The 20,343-nt window shown below is 41.8% G+C and overlaps 1 pseudogene; it reads left to right on the top strand.

Moving 5' to 3' along the window:
• The first annotated feature begins 12,807 nt into the window (after positions 1–12,807).
• LOC127488535 (olfactory receptor 7E178-like) lies at positions 12,808–13,799 on the top strand (annotated as a pseudogene).
• Positions 13,800–20,343: the final 6,544 nt, after the last annotated feature.

Consider the following 20,343-nt stretch of genomic DNA (forward strand, 5'->3'; position numbering starts at 1 on the left):
TTATTGTATACTTACAATTTACTGAGTAGATTTTTTTAAAGTATTTATTTATTCTGAAAGGCAGGGAGACAGACAGATGAAGACTGACATTGATTGCCTCCCCAGATACCTACAACAGCCAAAGCTGAGTCAGGCTGAAGCCATGAACCTGGAATTTAATCTAGCAGGGACCCAAGTAATTGAGTCATCACCAGCTGCCTGGCTGCCTCTCAGGGTATACATTAGCAGGAATCTGGAATTAGAAGCAGGGTTGGATGGCTGGCGCAGTGGTTCACTTGGCTAATCCTCTGCCTGCGGTGCCAGCACCCCAGGTTCTAGTCCTAGTTTTGGGTGCCGGGTACTAGTCCTGGTTGCCCCTCTTCTAATGCAGCTCTCTGCTGTGTCCCAGGAGGGCAGAGGAGGATGGCACGATTACTTGGGTCCCTGCATCCACATGGGAAACCAGGAGGAAGCACCCAACTCCTGGCTTCAGATTGGCATGGCACTGGCCATAGTGGCCATTAGGGGAGTGAACCAATGGAAGGAAGACCTTTCTCTCTGTCTCTCACTCTCTATAACTCCACCTGTCAAATAAAAAAAAGAAGCAGGGTTAGAACTCAAACCTAGTCACTCTGATATGGGTTGTGGATGTCCCGACTGGTGTTTTAACCTCTGTGCCAGTGAGCAGATCTTCCGTGTTCTCACCACACACACAAAAATGGTATTCATGTGAGGTGTCCACTTGACTGTAGTAATAATTTCACAACTTATAGGTATATTACAACATCAAAATCTATGATTTTTATTTGTTAATTATACCTCAGTAAAGCTTGAAAAATTACTAACTTGAGAGATTTGATGTGAGTTTTATCATAATGAAACAAAAAATTTAGAAAGAGTGGCATTTTGATACATAAAGTACTATAGTTGAACCTTGAAAACATTATGGAACTAAAATAAACCAGACACAAAATGTCAGACATTGTCTGATTCTGCTTCAGTGAGGAACCCAGATAGAGACTTCACAGACACTACTGTAGAACAGAGTCTGCCCTGGGGCTGGAGTTAGAGAATCGGCAGTTGTTTTTTGTAAGGTGTACAGATTTCTGCTTGGGATGATGAAAACCTAAAAGAACTGGATAGAGGACAGTGTACTGTGGTGGAATGAGAAGGCCATGCCAAGATGGCCACTGGCAAGCAAGGATCAGTTACACAGGAATGGCTTCAGAAAGCACCTGGCAATGGAGGTTGCCTGGCAACAGGCTGTGAATTGTTAGGGCATAAACTGCCCCTTGACCGGATTGGCTGCCTCAGCTATGTAAGCTGCTGTACCAACTGAAATAAACGAGTCTGTGAGCTGCTCACCTCTGGCTTGCTTTTACCTGACTCCCAGGGTCTGTGTGATGACTCCATGCCTCTTGTGCCCACCATGCTACTCCTCTCAGAATGGATCCACAGCTACATCTGGCACCCAATATGACTGAGAGAGTGTGTCGGACTTGGCGAGGTCCCCCCTTGATTTCAGCAAGTAGGCCCCTCGGTGTTTTGTGTGCTGTTCAGTTCTGTGAGGGTGAACCCCCTCCTATGCCCCTTTCCTTGTCCTTGTCCTCAAAGTGACCCTAGGTTAGGTACACAGCACCCAGAAGTGTAACACCACTTCTCAGGTCCTCCCTTTTTTTTGATAGGCAGAGTTAGAGAGAGAGAGAGAGAGAGAGAGAGAGAGAGAGAGAGAGAGAGAGAAAGGTCTTTCTTCTGCTGGTTTACTCCCCAAATGGCTGCTACAGTCAGCGTGCTGCACCAATCCAAAGCCAGGAGCCAGGTATTTCCTCCTAGTCTCACATGTGGGTGTGGGGGCCAAGCACTGGGCCATCCTCCACTACCTTCCATGGCCACAGCAGAGAGCTGGACTGGAACAGGAGCAACCAGGACTAGAACCAGTCCCATATGGGATGCTGGCGCTGCAGGCGGAGGATTAACAAAGTGAGTTATGGCACCGGCCCCTCAGTTCCTTATTTTACTTTTGGTTCACCCAGTGAATTCACATAAGGGACTGATCATCCCAGAATTTGGAACCAAGTCATCTTCCCTCACTCGAGAGAGGTGATGCTCCAGAGACACTGTGTGGGCATATGGCCTTGACCAAATGAATCAAGGAAGTCCCCCCCACTAAGCACTGGACATACTTGTGATCTGATACACCACTGTCTATCTAATGTAGGGAACCCCCTGCATAATGCCATCAGCCACTGAGGTGCTAGGAACTTGTTTTATTATGGCAGCAGTACTGTGCATGTCTTTCCTTTGGCTAGAGTTGGCATGGTGCACCACTCTTAAGTGCTCAAACATGGGAAAGGTAACCCCCTCTCAGAAACCCATACAGATTACCAAGCATAATGAATACATGAGTGATAAGAGCCTGCCATTCCAGGCTGCTGCCTCACAGGCAACAGTTGATGACTTAGGGAGAGAGAGCTCTGACAGTGAAAATGACATGACAGCAGACAATGTTGCAATGCCTAGCCACAATGGGATGACCTTAGACAACCTTGAAGTGCTAAGCCATGTGATGTCATCCCATCTGCAACCAGTCAGGATCCCCATGTTTGTGGCATTCCCTGGGCACCCCAGGCTCTCAGGGCAGCCACTAGACCCCATCCCACCCACATGTTTGCCATTAATGTCAGAGTGGATTCACAATTAAGGTCCTGTGTTCCAATGCCCATAAAAAGGCTTCTGCTAACCAAGGGCTGAGGATATGCTTGTGTCTTTCCAGAGAATGTGGGACAGCCCATTTGGCTACCAGCCAGAAACATCAAGTCTGCAACTGACAGCCAACCAGAACCAGCTGAACAAGACTGAGAGTCCACCTTGTTAGCAGACGCACCTGCTACTGATTGTCAAGTTGCTGCCCTATCATCCTGCCCTGAGGAACTGCCCACAGCCAAATCTGCTACTGCTTTATACTCCACTTAGCTCCGGTCAGCCACTAGAAAAGCCCGCAGCCTGCATGCAGTCATGTCATTTCTGATTACCATTGTTCCTCATTCCTACCCCTATTTGAGCAAGCACTCCTGTGGTCTTCCAATTTGAGGGCTGGTTAGTCAACAACAGGTAAGATCCCCTGGGGTACAACCTAAGACAGGCACAGCCACATGAGGAGACCACATGGAAACGGGGTCAATAATGGTATGGCCAAGGATCATGCTTCCCGTTGTTCAAAAATAAATGAAAAGGGGGGAATGTGGTGGAATGAGAAGGCTGTGCCAAGATGGCCACTGGCAAGTGAGCGTCAGTTACTCAGGAATGGCTTCAGAACCCAACTAGTAAATGAGCATGCCTGGCAACAGGCAGTGATTGGTAGGGCATAAACCTCCCCTTGACCGGATTGGCTGCCTTGGCTATAGAAGTTGCTGCACCAACTGAAATCAATGAATCTGCAAGCTGCTCACCTTTAGCCCACTTTCACCTGACTCCCGGGGTCTGTGTTGTGACTCCACGCCTCTTGCCCCCACTGTGCTTCTCCTCCCAGAATGAATCCACAACAACAGTGTACAACATTGGAATGTGTCTAGTGCCACTGAACTATACACTAAGAAATGGTTACAATAGGGCTGGCATTGTGGCAAAACGTTCAGCGCTTTCTTGGGTGCCTGCATTGTGGAGTGCCTATTCAAGTCCCTGCTATTCCATTTCTCATCCAGCTCCCTGCTAATACAACCTGGGAAGCAGCAGATGATCATCCATGTGCTTTGGCCCTTGCCATACACACAGGAGACCAGGATGGAATTCTGGGCTCCTGGGTTCAGTCTGGACCAGCTCTGGCTGTTGCAGGCATTTTGGGGAGTCAATCAGTGGATGGAAGATTTCTCTTTGTCATACTGCCATTCAAGTAGATCAAAATAACTCAAAGAACTTTTTTTTAAAAAAAGATTCATTGTGTTTATTTGAAAGACTGAGTTAGAATGAGGAAGAGACAGAGAGAGAGGTCCACTATCTGCTGGTTCACTCCCAAGATGGCCACAGCAGCCGGAGCTGAACTGATTTGAAGTCAAGAGCCGAGAGCTTCCTCCAGGTCTCCCACATGGGTGCAGGGGCTCAAAGACCTTTGACATCTTCCACTGCTTTCCCAGGCCATAGCAGAGAGCTGGATTGCAAGAGGAGCAGCCAGGACTAGAACTGGCACCCATATGGGATGCCGAGGCTTCAGGCCAGGGCTTTAACCCACTGCACCACAGCACCAGCTCCCAAGAAACATTTTTGAAAATGGTTAAAATGCTGCATTTTGTTATATATCTGTGTACACACACACACACACACACACAACCACAGAAAAGTGCTACCAAAAGTTCAAGAAATAAAACATTTTTTATTTGTGATTAACATATATAACATATACGGGTGAAATGTTCATTTTTCTGTTTAATGTTTATTTATAGTCATTATCTATATTCCCACTAAACTAGGATCTTTTTGCTTTGTACTTGTTAAACTTCTTTTTTGATGAAGTATTAAGCCTTTTTACTGTAAATTTAAAAGATGTTATCTCAAAAACTAATTAAAAGAAAGGGAGAAAGAAGTATGGGATGGTGAGGGAGGGATGGATGGAGGAATGGAATATCGTTGTTATTAGAACTATCTACAAATGAGAGGCCGAGCTTGCTGCATTGCAGCCGCTGTGGTGCTGCTTGGCTCCACACTTCCAACAATGGTGGCTCTGAGCCCCAGGGGTGGCAGTAGCAGCTCCCAGGGTGGCAGCTCTAGTGCCAGGCCACCTGGTGGTCAGCAGCATGCAAGGTAAATGCAAAGCACTGAAGTTGAATTTTGCAAATCCACCTTTCAAATCTATAGCAAGGTTTACTCTGAATCCCAATCCTACAGGAGTTCAAAACCCACACAGAGAGACTGAGAACATACAGCATTGAGTCATCAGGGAAACTGAAGATCTTCTAGGTACCTGGGATACAGCAGTGAAAAAATTTGGGCAATTGGATACTGGGTACCAAAAATAGTGAGACAGAAGTAAGAAATTCTAGTGCTCTACATTACAACGGGGTGACTATCATTCACAACAGTATTTTATGAAGGAGTAGAACACAGGAGCTTATAGGTTCCAAATACAAAGAAAGCATAAGGCAATGGAAACCTAGCTACCTTATGTGAGCGTGTTGTCTATATGAATTAAACATTATACTTGGGGCTGGTGCAGTGGTGTAGTGAGTAAAGCTGTTGCCTGTGGTGCTGGCATCCCACGTGGGTTCAGGTTTGAATCCTGACTCTGATCCAGCTCCCTACTAATGTGGATGTTGTATACACTGCCAGATATCACTCAGCTGTGAAAAGGATGAAATTCTGTCTTTCACAACAAAATGGACGCAACTGGAAATCATCATACTTAGTGAAATAAGCCTGTCCCCACAAGACCAAAACATATGATCTGTGATAACTATTATAGTATACAAAATGTATTGTATGATTATTTGCATTGCAACATGCATAAACTTATTCATGTACATAAACTGTTGGGAGGAAATGGCTTAAAGTCTAAATGACTTAATTATCTTATAACCACATAGGAAATATTTAGGTGTTACTGTCATTGGTTCTATTTTACTGAAACAAATTATGAGTGACTAAATGACAAAAATCCCCGAATATGGGTGAAATGGTCATTTTTCTATGCAATTGTTATTTAAAGCTATTATCTATATTCCTACAAAGCTAGATTCTTTTGCTTTTTACTTAAGCTTCATATTCAGTGAAGTAGTAAGCCAGTGTACTGTAATGTAAATTTAAAATATGTCATCTCAAAAACTAAAAAAAAAGAAAGGTAAAAGGAAGGACGATAGGAAGGAGGGAGAAAGGGAGGGAGGGAGGAGGGGAATTTCATTATATTCTTAGTCTTACATCCACAAATCATATTGAATCTGTTAAAATTATTTAAAATTAAAATGAACATAATAAAAGACCTTTGAAGTCTTCCCATGACCCACTTCCCCTCCCTCCACTTTCTCAACTTCCAATATACCCATGAGCATAGGCTCATAAGATGACATATTCCATTTAGATGACACCTCATGGTTCTGTTTATTCAACAAGAAATTCTCATCAGCTTTAGGATAGAGACCCTAGGGAGATCTGGCCACAGGAGAGCTTAAGGCTAAGGAGTAAATGCATAGGTTTCTGAAGGACCTTCCTGAGAATTAAGAAACTTCAGGGTTACAGATTCTGGCCTCAATGAAGGGGAATTTCCACAGTGCCTCCAGGCAGCAATGGAGAACTCTGGTTATAGCCAGAGATTTCTCTCTTCTTCTTGATTAGGCCTCTCTGAAGGTCACCAGGTTATAAGCTTGGAGCTCTTAGCCTTGGCCAAGCCAGTGATGGCTCTGAGGGCCTCCCAGTCACTTTGGAGTCCTCCTCTGGACCCAGATTCAGTTCCCAAGTTTTCTGTCTAGATTCCACAAACGTCATTCAACACAATGATGCTGGGCCAGTATTGTAGCACAGCAGGTTAAATCACCACCTCAATGCTAGCATCTCATGTGATAGCAGGTTCCTGTCCTTGCTGCCCACTTCTGGTCCAGCTCTGTGCTAATGTACCTGAGAAGGCAGTGGGTGATGACCCAAGTGCTTGGGCTCCTGCCATCAGTGTAGAGACCTGGATGGAATTCCAGGATCCTGGCTTTGACCTCGCCCAGCTCTAGCAGTTGTGGCCTCTCAGGAAGTGAACCAGAGGATGGATGATCCCTGTCTGTGTCTCTGCCTCTCTGTAACTCTGCCTTTCAAATAAATAAAATAAATTTTTTCAGAAAAATGAAAAATAGAATATACCTCCTAAATGCTAGTTATTCTTTAATGATTGAGATAGCACCATGCACTAATGCCATCTATGGGATCAGTGATAATGTATGATTTTGTGTATTTGGTCCAAGTATACTTATTAAAATTTAACGTACACCAGGCCATGGTTAGCATCAACATTGGAAAAGAATTTTAAAATGTAGCCCACGTTTTTGAGTATGCATCTAGTTTCATAAAGGCACAAAATCAGAAAAAAGGTGAAAATTTATGAAGATGAATGGAGCATAAAAAAACTTTCTCATTATGAACATTGCATTTAATATATTTTTAAAGATTTATTTATTTGGAAAGTAGAATTATAGAGAGGCAGAAGCAGAGAGAGAGAGAGAGAGAGAGAGAGAGAGAGAGAGAGTTAGGTCTTCCATCTGCAGGTTAACTCCCACAGATGGCTGCAATGGCTGGAACTGCACTGATCTGTCTGCAGCAAGGAGGCAGGAGATTCTTCCAATGTCTCCCACATGGGGGTGCAGGGGCCAAAGGACCTGGGCCATCTTCAACTATTTCCAAAGACACAGCAGAGAGCTGTATTAGGAGTGGAGCAGTGAGGACTCGAACCAGCACCCATATGGATGCCGGCACTGCAGGCGTTGGCTTTACCCGCTATGCCACAGCACTGGCCCCTGAATTTTATAAAGTCCAGATAATGCATCCCCAGCAATCAATAGAAATGATCAATATGTTATATTTGGGAATTTTTTGCATAGTATTTGAATAAAACAGGGCTGAATGTTATTTTCCTCTGATTAGGATGAAAGGTGGAGTGACACTGTTTATATTTTGTCTTAAACATTTTACTGCAATCATGAACTTATCACACATATTCCTGTTCTTCTAACACTCTTTAGCTGAGTGTCTCTAAAGTTAACCATATACAGGAAAGAAAATGAATGATGAAACAATGCTAAGAAGGTTGGGTTTGTTGCCACTGAGAAATATTGCTGAAATGTATGGATCTCAAAAATAGAAACCTTACTTGTAAATTGCTCTAATCCAAAATATAGACACAGGGCTGGGTACTGGATGCTTATTTCCTTTTCTTTTTATTGTGGAACTTGCATTATGAATATATTGCTCTGCTGACAGTCTCCTATGAGTCCCTGTTGGGCTAATTCTCTTCATTCGTTCCCTTTGGTTCCTTTGATTTTGTAATTCCAGGGGCTCAGTCCTTATGCTGACTGATGTTTCCTCTCTCACAGAGTGTTACTGAGCATTACACTGAACACTCCACATACCTACCATGTTATTTATCACTAATTCTCCATTTGCTTTAAAAAAAAAGATTTATTTATTTGAAAGGCAGAATTACAGAGATAGGAGAGCAAGAGCGAGATAGAGAGAGAAGGAGAAGGAGAAGGAGAGTGAGAGTGAGAGAGAGAGAGAGAGAGAGAGAGAGAGAGAGACATCTTCCATCTGCTGGTTCATTCCCCAAATGGCCACAATGGCCAGTGTTGGACCAGGCCTAAGCCAAGAGCTAGGATCCTCATCCAGGTGTCCCATGTAGGTGGCAGGAACCCAACTACTAGGGCCACCTTCTGTTGCTTTCCCAGGCACATTAGCAGGGAGCTGAATGGGGAATGGTGTATCCAGGACTTGAACTGGCCCCTATATGGATTCCAGTGTTGCAGGTGGCGGCTTAACTTGTTATGCCACAATGCCAGCGCCTCTGTTTGTTTTTTATATCTCTTTATTGTTATTCACATTCTGCTCATGTGTTGCTTTCCTGAATCCTTTCAGTCATCTATCTGTGTCCTCTTTTAGCTTACTGACCATCTTTAAGATACACAAATTTGTCATCAGACCATCAATATCTCCATTTCTTTAAGGCAGAGTGAGTAGTTTTTTATGGGCATTTAATTTCTTCCTTTGAATGGGCCATATTTCTTTGTTTCTATGCATTCCCTATGTTCTCTGTTGAGATTTGAATATTGAAAAAAAAAAAAAGGCTTCTCCCAGTCTTTATGGATTGATGTCATACAGGGAAAGACATTCACCAATACACTGGCTAGAGATTGTGGTGGACAGCCTAAGGTTTTCTGGGGAGCATCTTCTCTGGGCTTGTGTGTGTGTGATTTTGTAGATGGAGGAGTTTGACTTTGTTCTCAAGGACTCATCCTCTCTTGCTCCCCTTGGTGATCTTCTGTGGTCCTGCAGTTTCTGTAACAAGATGTACTGCCACTGTTCTTAGGGGCCCCTGATATGACATTGCTTTGCCATCACTTTAGCTTCTTAAGTCCGGAGAGCCATGAACCAGCTCCTCAGGAAGCTCCTGACAAGACAGAACTGCAGATGACCATGGCACCTTCTCCTTATCTCAATGAGAAAACCAGGGACTTGGGAATTAATTCTTCTTCTGCCCCGTGGTTCCTGGTATGGAGGGCCATGGTAGGTAAATGCAACACATGCTCTTATCCGTTGATGCAGCTCTCCTTGGCTTTGTGCTCCTTGGGGAGGTGCAATCTCTTAATTGGTTTGTGGAGTTCTCAGAAAGGCAATTTGGTCCATAGATGTTGTGAAGGCATGGGTTTGTGAGGGAAATGAAGATCTGGGTCTTCTTCTTCCACCCTCCTTACAGATATCACTATGGCCTGAAGTATATTTTCATTAAAGACTTACTGAGCTGATAACACTCACTAGACATCAAATGAAAATACAGTCAGGAGTGAAATGATGAGCAAAACCGAAGCCACTGGCAACATTTGTTGAGCTTCTACACAGAATGGCTGCAGCTGATAGTGAATCATTGGAGAGATTCTGCTGGTAGAAAGGCAATGAGTCACTCTTTGGACTACATGACCATGGATATATCATGGAGCACTATGGTGTAATCTAAATATACACACAATACAGAGATGGATCTGCACATCTGACAGTTGTCTGAGTGGGAAATTTGGTGGACAGTGTGATGGTTTTATAATATTCTGGGAAGAGGAGGGATATATTCTTGTGCTGCTTACAGACCAACATCAATAGTACTGTTTATGCCTGAAGTGCCCAACAAACAAGAAATATCAGCCCATGCCTTCAGACTTTCAGATGCTGGTTCCGGGGACAGACATTCTGCACAGCAGTAAAGATGTCACTGGGGATGCATGTGCTCCATAATTGAGTGCCTGGATTTGAGTCGTGTTAATGTGCACCCTGAGAGATGGCAGATGATGGCTCAGTAATTTGGTCCCTACCACCTACAAGGGAGATCCTGGTTGAATTCCAGCTCCTGACTTCATCCTGATGCAGCATTTGCTCTGTGGGCATATGAGGAGTGAATCACTGATGTCCTATCTGTCTGTTTCTCTGTCTTTGTATGTTTCTGCCATTCAATAAAAAATAAATGAAAAAAATATAAAAAATACCATGCTGGCACTAGTACAGTAAATTGTCCCTGTGTCTCCTCCTCCTCTAGACTCATCGAGATGGGGAACCCTATGACCGGTTGTCGAAGACAACCTCCACTCTTACTGCTCACTACGCATCAAAGGGTAATGGACGCAAACTCTCCTGTAATTCCCTACAGCAAGGAAGTTCAGCCCAGCGGGTTCTGTGGGATACAGTGGATACAAGAGGGACTGTTGGATGAATTATTTCCTCTCATGCTGATTGTTCTTCCCTCTGGCATCTCCTTCATGATGGTTTAAACAAGTCTGTACAAGCTATCCCTGAACACTCCAACGTGAACATGAGTTTCAGGATGAGGATATCAGTAACCAAAACATCACAGGCCTTTGTGCCACTATCTGAACTCTACATCCTTAGTAGCTCATTTCATTTCATCACATAGCCCATATTTTTATTTTATACAGGAGGAGAGGGGGCTAGGCACTCTCATGGAATTCACATCAGGTTGTCAGGTCGAAGCAGCAGTAGGCAATTCTGAATCAGGTGGTCTGATTTCAGACACAATGAACATGGATGGTATTCCCCTGTGATGACCCAAGCAGGCATTTCCCTTTTCTGTCCTTCCAGGAAGAGACCTCCTGTTTGCTGTGCTCTTCCTTTGGGGTTTCTTTGTAGACCATGGTGGGCAGCAGCCAGGGAAGGGTGCTGAGTTCAAAGGCAAAGATCACAGATGAATAGGCACAGGGTAACTCAGGGAAGATCTTTCTCTTGAGAGTTCACTTCAGCTTTCAGCTTCCTCCAGTTCTCGTTATTCTTGCTACTTAATATCAATATGAGACATTAAGATGAGGGGTTAGGTCCCATTTCCCATGCAGAATTTGTGAAAAGATTGACAACCAACTTCAAAGGCACCTAGTGTTGTAACTTAGGGAACTCTGCTTAATACATTCTGATGGTTGGGAGATAATGGAGATGCATCAGTTCCAGAGAGCATGCAGTTTTGAAACCTGTCCAATCGCTGATTATTCCTATGCATAGAGGATGTTTCCAGTATCTTTGACATGGGCATTTTCATCTGAGTTGAAACCTCATTAAGTAATGAATGGATTTATAGAAGCTTCTTATGTGATGTATATGCAATAGATGAATCAAAAGTGGACAAAAGAAATTTTGAATATTGTTATTACCATTTTAAGGTTGATCTTCATTTCACTCACTAAAATATAAGCTACTTGACCCTGTGCATTCCTACTTCTGTACCAGGACTTGTTACTCCTATCCTTGTACTAGAACTTTAAAACATTCATGGAAAAAATGGAATGAAAAATTTGAATTTATTTTGTCCCCAATTTTTTTATTTTTATTTTTTTATTTAGTAAATATAATTTTCCAAAGTACAGTTTATGGATTACAATGGCTTCCCCCCCCATAATTTCCATCCCACTCGCACCCCTCCCATCTCCCGCTCCCTCTCCCATTCCATTCACATCAAGATTCATTTTCAATTATCTTTATATACAGAAGATCGATTCAGTATATATTAAGTAAAGATTTCATCAGTCATGAGTTGCCAAGGTTATGGAAGCCTTTGGAGTTCACCGATTCAATCTTATTATGACAGGGTCATAGTCAAAGTGGAAGTTCCTCCCTTCAGAGAAAGGTACCTTCTTCTTTGATGGCCCCGTTCTTTGCACTGGGATCTCACTCACAGAGATCTTTCATTTAGGTCTTCTTTTTTTTTTTTCCAGAGTGTCTTGGCTTTCCATGCCTAAAATAAATCATGACAAGTTTTTCATAATATACATTTCCCCATATTATGACAAGACTTTTATACCCCAAAGTTCAATTCTATTAAAATTAATTGATAGTGTTAATTCCATTCCTACAAAACCTTTTACAGTACAAATACACCCTCGTAAACATATAAACTGTATTTTTGGAATAATGACATCCCCTCCCCACTTTTTTGGGTTCTTCAGACCCTATTATTTGCTTGGCACAGAGGAGGCATAAAAAAATCTCTGTTTCATATTGAGTAGAGCCTCCCTTGGCTCACAATCTCTGACTTTCAAATAAAAATTTAAAAAACAAATCATGAAAAAGCTGTAAGAAGACTGAGTTCATCACTGTAAAGAAATTATGGGGGCTGGCACTGCAGTGTACTGGGTAAAAGCCACTGCCTGCAGTGTTGCCATCCAATATGGGTGCCGGTTCGAGTTCCGGCTATTCCACTTCTGATCCTGCTCTCTGCTATGGCCTGGTAAAGCAGTAGAAGATGGTCCAAGTTCTTGGGATCCTGCATTTGCATGGGAGACCCGGAAAAAGCTCCAGGCTCCTGGCTTTGGATTGGCGCAGCTCTGGCTGTGGTAGCCATCTGGGGAGGAACTGGTGGATGGAAGACCTCTCTTTTTTTTCTCTGTCTCTGCCTCTCTATAACTTTTTCTTTCAAATAAACAAATAAATCTTTAAAAAATTGTATTTCACCACAATTTGTCCCTTTAATTCAATTATTCTAAGAACCTTAGAGTTACCCATGTGCTATACACATAACTGGTTGAACTAAAAATAATAAAATGTGCTGATTGCCTGCTTGTGTGCTTCCTTTTACCAACACTGTTTTCTTTTCCAGTAGGATTCCAGGATATATTGAAACACTAATATCACACGTGTCACAGAATTCCATCTCATGGGCTTCTCAGAAGATCTAGAACTGCAGCCCTTCCTCTTTGGGCTGTTCCTGTCCATGTACCTGGTCACGGTGCTCGGGAACCTGCTCCTCATCCTGGCCGTCAGCTCAGACTCCCACCTCCACACCCCCATGTACTTCTTCCTCATCAACTTGTCCTTGGCTGATGTGGGTTTCATCTCCACCACGGTTCCCAAGATATTGTGGACATCCACACTCACAGCACAGTCATCTCCTATGTGGGCTGCCTGACACAGTTGTCTCTCTTTCTCATTTTTGCATGCATGGATGATTTGCTTCTGACCGTGATGGCATATGACAGGTTTGTTGCCATCTGTCACCCCCTGCATTACCAGGCCATCATGAATCTTGGCCGCTGTAGCTTCTTAGTTTTGGTGTCCTTTGTGGCCAGCCTTTTGGATTCTCTGTTGAATAATCTGATGGTGTTAAAAGTTACCTGCTTCAAGCAAGTAGAAATTTCTAATTTCTTCTGTGACCCTTCTCAACTTCTCAGTCTTGCCTGCTCTGACTCCTTCACCAATGACATAGTCAGGTATCTTGCTGCTATCATATATGGTTGTTTTTCCCTACCTCAGGGATCCTCTTCTATTACTATAAAATCATTTCTTCCATTCTGAGAGTCCCATCACCAGATGGGAGGTACAGAGCCTTCTCCACCTGTGGCTCTCACCTGTCAGTCATTTGCTTATTTTATGGAACAGCCATTGGGGTGTATTTCAGCTCAGCTTTCTCGGTTTCTCCTGGAAAGGGTGCCTTGGCCTCAGTGGTGTACACTCTGGTCACTCCCATGCTCAACCCCTTTATCTACAGCCTGAGGAACAGGGACATCAAGAGGGCCCTGTGGAGGCTCCTCAGGAAAACAGGCTCATCTCAGTCCCTACACCATGCGTCTGGACTCTTGGTGGGAACTGCAGCAAAATGAAGCTCTCGACCTACAAATCTCACTTTTCTCCGTACATGATGTGTGAGGCTGGTGTTCTCCAGATTTTGTGTCTGGTTATTGTTTCTTTTGGTCCTTTTAATGAGGCATATTATAGATTTTTTATACATTTTTCATACATAACCAGAGGCTTGGAGGAATGAAGTGATAAACGGCTTTTGGAGAAAAACTAAGAGAAGCTGTGTGTGTGGATCTATTATGGTGACTAAGACATTAATGAACTATTAATACAGGAAATGATGAGGTGAGGCGTGTAGGGGAATTCTTCGTATGACTACCTCACAATCTATGTTGTATAAATTTAAACCTATTCTGAAATAAAATGTTAAAAATATACAACTCTCAATAAAACTTATTTGAAAAGTTAAAAAAGCCACTGATTCTTCTTGATACTCTGCTGCTGAACACTCCACTGAATATCCCAATAAAGTTATTGTATTCTTCATCTTCTATATTTCTGCTCATTTTTTCTTTTAGAGTTTATGTCTCTGTATTTTTATTACCATTTTGCTAGTTCATCATTTTCCTGATTGCTTTGTTTCTATGTTTCATCTGTGTTATCTGTTAGCATACTGATAATCTTTAAGTGGTTATTGTGAGTTTGCTGTGGGATGATCAAATATCTTCATTCTTTTAGGAAGATGTAGTACTTTATCTCTGGAGATGCAGTTTGTTAATTTGATTAGGTGAGATTTCCCTGTTTCCATGCATTCTCGTTCTCTCCATGGATATTTGAGCATTGGGGGAAAAAGCATCTCCCAGTCCTTACGGATGGGCTTCCTACAGGGAAAGACTTTCACAGCAGACTGTCTAGACACTGCGGGTCACACCCAAACTTTCCTGGGCTTCTGTGTGTGATTTGTGCAATTAAAGGGATTAGCCTTTGTTCTCCAGAGCTCATCACCTCAACCTCCCCCTAGTGTCTGTTTGTGGTACTACACTACCTCTGAGGGCAGTTAGTACTATTTAATATCATTACCATGTGAGCTCCAAGGCAGGCAAGGTATGAACCAGTTCCTCAGGAAGCCCTGAGAAGACAGAACTTTGGATGAATGCTCACCTTCTCTTTCCCTTCCATGAGAGATTGGAACTCCCTCCCAGGAGTTGGGATTCTTCTCATTCTGCCATGCTGTTTCTGGGACAGGGAGCTCTGTAGTCGGAAAATGCAACAAATGTTTTTTTTTTTCAAATTTTATTTAATGAATATAATTTTCCAAAATATAGCTTATGGATTACAATGGCTTTTTGCCCCCCGTAACTTCCCTCCCACCTTCAACCCTCCCCTCTCCCACTCCCTCTACCACTCCCTCTCCCACTCCATTCACATGAAGATTCATTTTCAATTCTTTTTATATACAGAAGATCAATTTAGCATATATTAAGTAAATATTTCAACAGTTTGCACTCACACAGAAACACAAAGTGTAAAATACTATTTGAGTACTAGTTATAGCATTAAATCACAATGTACAGCACATTAAGGACAGAGATCCTACATGAGGAGTAGGTGCACAGTGACTCCTGTTGTTGACTTAACAAATTGACCCTCTTGTTTATGGCATCAGTAATCACCCTAGGCTCTTGTCATGCGTTGCCAAGGCTATGGAGGCCTTCTGAGTTCGCCAACTCTGATCATATTTAGACAAGGTCACAGTCAAAGTGGAAGTTCTCTCCTCCTTTCAGAGAAAGGTATCTCCTTTGATGACCTGTTCTTTCCACTGGGATCTCACTCACAGAGATCTTTCATTTAGGTCATTTTTTTGCCAGAGTGTCTTGGCATTCCATGCCTGAAATTCTCTCATGGGCTTTTCAGGTGGTTCTGAATGACTTAAGGGCTAATTCTGAGGCCAGAGTACTGAACAAACATAATAGATCAAATCATCAGATAGATCAATAGATCAAATGACAAACACATTAGAGAGCCTTAGAAACAGAGTCAGTGAGACAGAAGAGAGAATATTGGACTTAGAAGACAGAGAACAGGAAAGTAAACAGTCAAACCAAAGAAAAGAAGAGGAAATTAGAAATCTAAAAAATATTGTGGGGAATCTAGAGGATACTATTAAAAAACCCAACATTCGGGTTCTCAGACCATAGTGGAATGAAGCTGGAAATTAGCAACTCAGGAATCCCTAGAGCATATGCAAACAAATGGAGATTTTACAACATGCTCCTGAATGAACAATGGGTCATAGAAGAAATCAAAAACTTTCTGGAAGTAAATGAGGACAACAGCACATCTTATCAAAACTTATGGGATACAGCAAAAGCAGTGTTAAGAGGAAAATTTATATCAATAGGTGCCTACATCAAGAAATTGGATGTGCACCAAATAGATGAGCTTTCACTGCATCTCAAGGATCTAGAAAATCTGCAGCAAACCAGACCCAAATCTAGTAGGAGAAGAGAAATAACTGAAATCAGAGAAGATATCAATAGGATTGAATCAAAAAAAAATCACAAAAAATCAGCCAAACGAGGAGCTTTTTTTAAAAATAAATAAATAAAATTGACACCTCTTTGGCACAACTAACTAAAAAAAGAAAAGACCCAAATCAATAAAATCAGAGATGAAAAACGAAATGTAACAACAGACACTACAGAAATAAAAAGAATCATCAGAAATTACTACGAGGACTTGTATGCCAGCAAACAGGGAAATCTATCAGAAATGGATAGATTTCTGGACACATGCAATCTACCAAAATTGAACCAGGAAGACGTAGAAAACCTAAACAGACCCATAACTGAGTCAGATTGAATCAGTAATAAAGGCCCTCCCAACAAAGAAAAGCCCAGGACCAGATGGATTCACTGCTGAATTCTACCAGACATTTAAAGAAGAACTAACTCCAATTCTTCTCAAACTATTCAGAACAATCGAAAAAGAGGGAGTCCTCCCAAATTCTTTTTATGAAGCCAGCATCACCTTAATCTCTAAGCTGGAAAAAGATGCAGCATTGAAAGAAAATCACAGACCAATATCTCTGATGAACATAGACGCAAAAATCCTCGATAAAATTCTGGCTAATAGAATGCAACAACACATCAGAAAGATCATCCACCCAGACCAAGTGGGATTTATCCCTTGTATGCAGGGATGGTTCAATGTTCGCAAGTCAATCAATGTGATTCACCACATTAACAGACTGCAGAAGAAAAACCATATGATTTTCTCAATAGATGCAGAGAAAGCATTTGATAAAATACAACACCCTTTCATGATGAAAACCCTAAGCAAATTGGGTATAGAAGGAACATTCCTCAAAACAATCAAAGCAATTTATGAAAAACCCACGGCCAGCATCCTATTGAATGGGGAAACGTTGGAAGCATTTCCACTGAGATCTGGTACCAGACAGGGATGCCCACTCTCACCACTGCTATTCAACATAGTTCTGGAAGTTTTAGCCAGAGCCATTATTCAAGAAAAAGAAATTAAAGGGATACAAATTGGGAAGGAAGAACTCAAACTATCCCTCTTGCAGATGATATGATTCTTTACTTAGGGGACCCAAAGAACTCTACTAAGACACTATTGGAACTCATTGAAGAGTTTGGCAAAGTAGCAGGATATAAAATCAATGCACAAAAATCAAGAGCCTTTGTATACACAGGCAATGCCACAGCTGAGAAATAACTTCTAAGATCAATCCCATTCACAATAGCCACAAAAACCATCCAATAACTTGGAATAAACTTAACCAGGGATGTTAAACATCTCTACGATGAGAATTACAAAACCTTAAAGAAAGAAATAGAAGAGGATAACCAAAAAATATAATAATCTCCATGCTCATGAATTGGAAGAATCAATACCATCAAAATGTCCATTCTCCCAAAAGCAATTTACAGATTCAATGTGATGCCAATCAAGATACCAAAGACATTCTTCTCAGATCTAGAAAAATGATGCTGAAATTCATAGGGAGGCACAGGAGACCTTGAAAAGCTAAAGCAATCTTGTACAACAAAAACAAAGCCAGAGGCATCACAATACCAGATTTCAGGACATACTACAGGGCAGTTGTTATCAAAACAGTATGGCACTGGTACAGAAACAGATGGATAGACCAATGGAACAGAATTGAAACACCAGAAATCAATCCAAACATCTACAGCCAATTTATATTTGATCAAGGATCCAAAACCAATCCCTGGAGTAAGGACAGTCTATTCAATAAATGGTGCTGGGAAAACTGGATTTCCATGTGCAGAAGCATGAAGCAAGACCCCTACCTTTCACCTTACACAAAAATCCACTCAACATGGATTAAAGACTTAAATGTATGACCCAGCACCATCAAATTATTAGAGAACATTGGAGAAACCCTGCAAGATATGGGCACAGGCACATTTCTTATAAAAGACCCAGAAGCACAGGCAGTCAAAGCCAAAATTAACATTTGGGATTGTATCAAATTGAGGAAGTTTCTGTACTGCAAAAGAAATAGTCAGGAAAGAGAAGAGGCAACTGACAGAATGGGAAAAATATTTGCAAACTATGCAAGAGATAAAGGATTAATAACCAGAATCTACAAAGAGATCAAGAAACTCCACAACATCAAAACAAACAACCCACTTAAGAGATGGGCCAAGGACCTCAATAGACATTTTTCAAAAGAGGAAATCCAAATGGCCAACAGGCACATGAAAAAATGTTCAGGATCACTAGCAATCAGGCAGATGCAAATCAAAACCACAATGAGGTTTCACCTCACCCCAGTTAGAATGGCTCACATACAGAAATCTACCAACAACAGATGCTGGAGAGGATGTGGGGAAAAAGGGACACTAACCCACTGTTGGTGGGAATGCAAACTGGTAAAGCCACTATGGAAGACAGTTTGGAGTGTCCTCAGAAACCTGAATATAACCCTACCATTCAACCCAGCCATCCCACTCCTTGGAATTTACCCAAAGGAAATTAAATTGGAAAACACAAAAGCTGTGTGCATCTTAATATTTATTGCAGCTCAATTCACAATAGCTAAAACCTGGAATTAACCTAAATGCCCATGAACAGTAGACTGGATAAAGAAATTATGGGACATGTACTCTATAGATTACTATACAGCAGTAAAAAAAAAAGAATGAAGTCCTGTCATTTGCAACAAAATGGAGGAACTGGAAAACATCATGCTGAGTGAAATAAGCCAGTTCCAAAAGGACAAATATAATATGTTCTCCCTGATTGGTGATAACTAACTTTCAAAAAGGAAACCTGATGAAGTGAAATGGACAGTATGAGAAACAATGACTTGATCAGCCCTTATCATCACTGTTGATGTACAATTTAATACTATATCCCTTTTAGTATTTTGTTTGTTCTACTTAATACCATTGGTTGAACTCTGTGATTAAACACAATTATTCTTAGATGTTTAAATTTTAACTGAAAAGTGATCTCTGTTAAATATAAGAGTGGGAATAAGAGAGGGAGGGGATATACCATTTATGACATGCTCAAGCTGACTTGCCCCAAGTGGTAGAGTTAGAAATGTCCCAGGGGATTCCAATACAATCCAATCCAGGCTGCATGTACCAATGCCACCTCACTAGTCCAAGTGATCAATTTCAGGTCACAATAGACCATAATGATTGGTCTAAGAGTCAAAGGGATCACATAAACTAGACTAGTGTCTGCTAATACTAACGGATAGAATAAAAAAGGAAGAGAACAATCCAACATGGGAAGTGGGATACACAGCAGACTCAAGAATGGTAGCTGTCCCAAACAGCACTCTGGCCGTGAAATCGGCCCTTAAGGCATTCGGATCTGGCCGAAGAGCCCATGAGAGTATTTCAGGCATGGAAAGCCAAGAAACTCTGGCAAGAAAACAAAACAAAACAAACAAAACAAAACAAAACAAAACATCCCACACAAAACCTAAATGATAGATTGCTGCGAGTGAGATCCTAGTGGAAAGAAAGGGCCATCAAAGAAGGAGGTACCATTCTCTGAAGGGAGGAGAGAACTTCCACTTTGACTATGGCCTTGTCGAAATAAGATCAAAGTCAGTGAGCTCAGGGGGATCCCATGGCCTTGGCAGCTCATGATTAGAGCCTGGGGAGATTGCTGACGCCTTAAACAAGAGTGTCAACAACAGGAGTCACTGTACACTTACTTCCCTTGTATGATCTCTGTCATTAATGTGTAGTTCAATGTGAATTACTGACATGACTAGTGCTCAAACAGTATTTGGCACTTTGTGTTCTGTGTGGGGGCAAACTGATGAAATCTTAATATATACTAAATTGATCTTCTGTATATAAAGATAATCGAAAATGAATCTTAATTTGAATGGAATGGGAGAGGGAGTGGGAAATGGGAGGGTTGCAGGAGGGAGGGAAGTTATGGGGGGGAAGCCATTGTAATCCATAAACTGTACTTTGAAAATTCGTATCTACTAAATAAAAGTTAAAAAAAAATAGAGACTAATGCTAACCGAGAAAGTGAAAAGAGTATCTAATTATTGGTATACAACATACAATTCTCCTTAGGTTTCATGATGTATAAAATGGA

The sequence above is a fragment of the Oryctolagus cuniculus genome, chromosome 16, assembly GCF_051225735.1.
Source record: "Oryctolagus cuniculus isolate XC-2025 breed Fujian yellow rabbit chromosome 16, ASM5122573v1, whole genome shotgun sequence".
In the NCBI taxonomy this organism is placed as follows: domain Eukaryota; kingdom Metazoa; phylum Chordata; class Mammalia; order Lagomorpha; family Leporidae; genus Oryctolagus; species Oryctolagus cuniculus.